The sequence below is a fragment of the Pezoporus wallicus genome, unplaced genomic scaffold (genome assembly GCF_028554395.1).
Source record: "Pezoporus wallicus isolate ANWC-B61680 ecotype Strahan unplaced genomic scaffold, APGP_CSIRO_Pwel_v1 contig_4131, whole genome shotgun sequence".
In the NCBI taxonomy this organism is placed as follows: Eukaryota; Metazoa; Chordata; class Aves; order Psittaciformes; family Psittacidae; genus Pezoporus; species Pezoporus wallicus.
The window spans coordinates 4,788,153-4,794,152 of NW_026641950.1; positions in this window are offsets into that span (position 1 = coordinate 4,788,153).

The window sequence follows — 6,000 nt, forward strand, 5'->3', positions numbered from 1 at the left end:
TTTGTGTTGTGCCTTTGTTCATTAAGACCTCCAAACTGAGTAATTCCATGTGAAATGGAATATTATCCTTAGCTTTGGTCTTTCTACAACTGTAAACAAGGTGCTTCAACAGCAAAGGCCTGGAAGGAGAAGCCAGTGTACATAACACAGCTATTAGTGGGAGGCTCAACCATTCAGGGGGACAATCCATTTGTTTAAGGTCATATACTGCAAACACGAACTTGTGCATTGTTTTTGCGTTAGGCCACTTGTGGAAGTAGTGAAGTGGAGAGTCACTGTTGCAAATTTGGAACTGCAGTTTATCAGAGGAGTTTAATCAAAGGTGTCTTGTTTGGGGATCTCAGAAAACTTGTATATATTTGATGTTCCTCATTCTCTGTAACATACTGTGGCTCGATTTAACTCTTAGCAGTCTGAGAGGCTGGTTCCTCAAATTTAATCATTTTGTTGACAATGTAAGTCTTGCTTATCTGCCATTGCTATATCCTCATGAAGATCAGTAGAAAAAATTACTTGGTATATTAGAAAGAATTGTGTTTGTAACAGGATGTTCAAATGCCTTCAATGAAATCAACTCGTGTGGTGGGAAACACTTGCTGAAAGGATGAAAGAAATAAAAGAATAGTATTCCTTTAATGAACAAAAGGATATGAAGGCATTGCAACATGTTTCTGGAAGGGAAAAAAAAAACCAAAACACGTTCTTGTATATCTCGGGGAAAACGTTTGAACCTAAGATTACCTTCGCCGAATTTGTTCAGGCCTCTTCTGAGCACATGTCTGGAAATATTCCATAAAGTAAATTTATTATCGAGAAAATTAATGAAACGGCGAATTTTAAGTAAATATTATCCCACGATCAAATCTGACCGCGCAGACGTGCTGGGGACAAGCCAGGGAGGAGGGAGAAGTGGTGCCCTCCACCCGCCCCGCTCCGCAGACGCGCAGCCGCTGCCGCGGGCCCGAAGCTGCGCCAGGCCGGTGGTGAGCACAGCCCACTCGCCTCTGTTTAGAACTCTCCCCTCCCCGACTGCTTTGACAGGACTTCCGCGGCTTGAGGTCCCCCCGGGGACATGGTCCTGGAGTGATGCTCCGAGGGACGTGCCAGGAACTTACAGCGGGGTACCGCGCCCCATCCCCCAGCAACGGGGGTTTGGGGAGTCAACTGGTGGGCAGAAACCGGGGGGGCAGTCGTGTGTGAAAACACCCCCTTCCACCCACCCTTGCTGATCCCATGGTCTTGCAGAGGGGACCTTTTGTAGCACATTTGGGCGCTCATTCGACCCTACATTCAGTCACTCCAGCTGTTTCCTACGGCCAAGAGAGGAAACTGGGAGATCAAATGCGGGGAGAACCCCAAACCTATCCTGCATTAAAGCAGGAGCAACTTCTCTCACTTTAATAACGTCCTAAACACGAGTAGCTAACGTCTCTCTGATCCCCTTTGGCTGTTCCCAGCGCTTTATCGCAGCCATTGGCAACAGTCGCGTAAGGACTTTGAAGTTATGGAAATTGTCTTCGCAGGCATTAGTCAGTATTTTAATAGGTCTCATTCTGACTCGCTTGCTGAAAGACGTAAGCAAGCCAAAAATTCAAGCCTCTTCTGGGACATCTAAAACGTTAGGTCCTTCCTCCGAGGGGGATTTCGATGTGAGGCCAAGCGCGAAGAGACGAATGAGTGCATATGTTCAAAATTATATTTTCGACAGAAATTCAGATCTACCGGGTCGTGTTTAAACGTGAAGTGGGACAGAAGGGGGGGAGGGGGCTCGGTGTGCAGGAAACATCACTGGGAAACCTGAAATGTAACAGCCAGGATCAAAAGTTAATGGCCTATTTGATGTGAAAAGTGAGCCGGGGATGCCGGAGAGCGGGAGCGAAAAGAGCCGGCGAGACGCACGCAGCGCACCACACCGCGCCGCGCAGCCGCACCTCCCCGGCCCCGCGCAAATAGCTAAACCCAAAGCGCAGCACAGGTAGGAGTGCTTGTCTCTCGGGTTAGCCTTTAATCCGGCGGATTTAACCTTCCGAGCAGGGCAGCTGAGCCGGCTTCGCGGAGATACTCTTCGCTCCTCTGCGCTCCTCTGCGCACCTCTCCTCAGGGGTGACGGCGTGAGCGCAGGGTTCCGCGAGTCCCCCGGGAGTTGCAAGCGGGGTATTACGCGGACGCCGCGCGGGGTACCCCAAGGCGCGCAAGAGTTGACGCTGCCAGTGCTGGGGAAAACGGGTGGTTATGTCTGCGCCTAACTTGAATTTAGAGGGAAATGGCAGGCGGAGACCGTGTGCTCCTCCGTATCGGCAGGCCAAGGAGGAAGGTCGCTAAAATCACAGACCGGCCTTACGCCCCGCACCGAGCCATCTCGTTGCCGATAAAGCTAAGAGAAAAAACTTAACCTCCAGTGCAATCAAAATATTTCAGCCACGTTTAATAATATTTTTCTAAAAATAACGCTCTCCCTTATACCGCTCAATTTCTCAGGCTTTCTCATACGCTTTGAATTAAAACTGTTGACAAGATTGTAACGAAAATACTGATTGATGTAAACATGGCCTGAAACAAATCCACACCTGATTCTGGTTCTCTGAAAACGCTGATTAAAGCCAACTCCCGCCTTCCCCTGAGCCCGGTCGCGGTCTCCAGCTTCCAGGGAATCTGTCCGTCGGGGCGGAACGGTGACCGAGAGCTAGGGTCCGGGGACATGCACAAAAATACGGGGTCTGTAGGGCTTGGGGCTCCCAGAGTGGGTTGGAAGAAGCACCGAGACAATTACATTGAGCGCAGCCCTTTTTCTCCCTCCTTGGTCTTATCCCAACCCCCAGATATATTCAACTGTTGAGAGAAGTCTGAAGTCAGCCCATTGCCAGTGCTAGAATGAAAAGGCTAAGGGAAGCCAAAAATGCCTGTGGTCTCCGTAAACTACATTAAATCACGGGTTTGTTATATTTAGGTGGATAATGAAGCGCGTAAAACGGTAGATAAAAATCAGTTGCTATGGACTGTCTAGGATTTCGTGCGTTTTTATTAATTTTCACAGGAGATCTGAAGATTTAGGGGATCTCCCCCATACAAACGGAGCCCACCCTCCGGACGGAGCGCCCATCCCAGGCGGCAGCCCGTCCCGGCCTGGCCTGGTGAGAAGTACCAGAGGAGACGTTCACAGCTTCAGCGCTGCCGCAGCCGCAGCCGCTCTGCACCACAACGCTCCCTACCTGGGGCCAGGCCAACCCTGCTCTGGCCCCGCCGCTCTGCATAAGCGGCTTGTGATGGGAACAGAGACCAGATGAGCCTGAGTGCGGCCTGGGAGCTAAAGGGGTCTGGGGATAGCATCATCGCCCGCGCCTTGGCTGCAGGTCACCTCTGCAGGGGAACCGAGGAGGTTTCAGCCTCAGGGGGTTTCAGGACGGAGAGGCGCAAGGCGGAGGGAGGATGCTGCTGCACCCGCGGAGCAGCGCTGTCCCGTGATGCAGGGCAAGCACAGCCCGGCTCCTGACTGCAGCAGCTGCAATTGCAGCTTTACAGTCTCCTGGTTCACAGCCACCATTTTCCCCTGTCCTCTGCCCCCCCCCCCCTCCTTTTCCACTCCCAAGGGCGCCAGCACCAGCGAAGGCCACCGGGGCCAGGTAAACAGGAAAGTCCTTGCTGGGTCCCGACAGATTTCCTCGATGCGGAGAGAGGAGGAGCGGTCGAGGCGGGAGAACACGGAGCGAGGGGGTGGCCGCTCTCCTCCTGCCCATTGCCCTGCGGTGGGGGCCCTCCCTTATCTCCTAGGGGAAAGGGAAAGGGGGACCCCGCAGTGTGCGGGCTTCCCTCTGGGGTTTGTGTTCTATCTCTCTAGTAGCGACACTTTGCTGGTTTAAAAACTTTATTTGTTTAGGTGCGTTTCCCTGAGTCACCAACCAAAACTTGAAATTCCTCAGCGACAGCATCACTAACATCAGAAGATGTCGGCATCCCCGTCGCCTCCCCGGGCCACCGCAGGGATCTCCCTCTGCTCGCCAGTGCCGCAGGGGCACAGGCAGACTGTCTGCAGCCCCGGGCTCCATAGCGAGAGGGGCTACGTGGAGCCGCGCGGGACCGGCTGCGGAGCTAGTTTGCAGCGGAGGGAGCAGGTGCTGCCGTGACTCTGCGGGCTTCACCGACCATGATTGTTCTGTTTTTTATTATTAGATTTGTTTGTGGTTTTGATTTTTTCTTTTATTTATTCCCCTCCCTCCGTTTTCAGCTGCTTTGACAGATTAACATGCCGTGCAGATAGCGATGCTGCGCCTCGCTCTTTTGCCCGAATCCCAGGCTTCAGCTATTGCCCGTCGCAGCCTGAAATCCTCTGCACTAATTTCTGTGCCGATTATTCCTCATGTTCCATATTTTTGTCCCACGGGACTATACACACATAGATGTACAGGGTTATTTCCGCGTGGCCAATGACTAGGACTTCAAGAGGGTTAACCTCCTTTGTTTAGTGCAACGGCATCATCAGCTCCCTATTAGCTGGGTTACCGTCACGGCGCACGTCATCAGCCCAAATCACAGCTCTCTCAGTGACGCCGTGCAGCTCCGGGCCGGCTCCAAGGGCCAGGGAGAGAGGCGACAGCACACCCAAGGGCTCCGTACCGCACAGCTATTCGGTGTCGCACCGCTAGCTGATGCTGCTCATACTTGCCAGGTTTATAAATGGAAGTTTGGATCCAAATCCACCCTCCTAAACTGACACGGCACAAACAGCCCGGGGCTGCCGTTCGCCTTCACCGCTTTGTAGCAACTAATAGTGGTACGGATTCTAAGAGCAGCCCTCATTCCTCCGGGCGTACTTTGACTTCTCTTGCACTCTGCTCCATGCAGAAGAGGAATAGAAGAAACACTTTCTATAGCAGGGTATAAGAACGGTATCAAGTTATCATTTGGGTCAGGGACAAAGTCTGGGTGTAAGGATGAGAGTTTTGTTTGCCAAGCACTCGGAAGTGTGCAAAAATCCCCAAACCCAAACAGTAAACCCCAGATGTCAATAAACCTAAAAATAGGCAAAAAAGGCAATACTATTTAGGGTCCATCTCACACAGCTGCTGCACACCGAAAGCAGAACTATCCTTGTTCCCGCCCCACCGACCAAGTTTCTCTTTGGATAAGAGCGGGAGAGAGAACCATGCCGAAAATGTACTCGTGTGATAACGCCTCGGGTCCCGGCTGCTCGGGGTGAGAAATATCCGCCTCAAAGTGTCCAAACAACACTCTTAAAGATCCAGGCTATGCAGGTAAAAGTGCAGAGCATTTAATCGCCGTAGTTTATTCTTAGGTTAGTACCACTCACTGAAGGGGATAAAGGGATTCCCTCACAGCCCGGAGCCGCAAAACAGCAGATTTCTCCCGTCCCGACTCCGGTCCGACATCCACGACTGACTTGATTGTGTGCACCCCAGCATCCTACAGCGTGGAAAATGCATTATTTCCTGAGATAATAAACAATCAGCTTGTCCAAATAATCCGGCTTTTGCTGTGTTTTGTGTGTGGAGGCGTGCTCACCTCCAGTCTGCTCAGGTTTCCCCAGCATAAAAAGTCTGTAAACACTGCAAATCATCTAGAAGTGTTTGGTTTATTTCTGCGGATCTAGAAACAGGCATGTATTGCGTTTTTAAAGAAAAGAAAAAGAAAATGAAAAGGGGAAGGAAAAGAAAAGGAAAGGAAAAAGAAAGGAAAAGGGAAGGAAAATAGAAGGAAAAGGAAATGGAAAAAGAAAGGAAAGGGAAAAGGAAATGTTAGCAAGATACGCTGTTAAAGAAAAAATATAGTGAGGAGGAAATTAAGGAAGAGAAACTGAAATAGTGTTGGAAAAGTCTTGGCTCTGGTAAGCAAGGAAACACTGTCTTCTTCCAGTGTCACTTGATAAAACCATAAAGAGACACATATTGTGCATTTTCTGCAATGTCGTCCCCGTCCCCCCCCCCATATAATACCAGCAAGTTTCACCGCTATTGCCAGGGCTCGAGTTCGCTTCCCTCAAGTGGA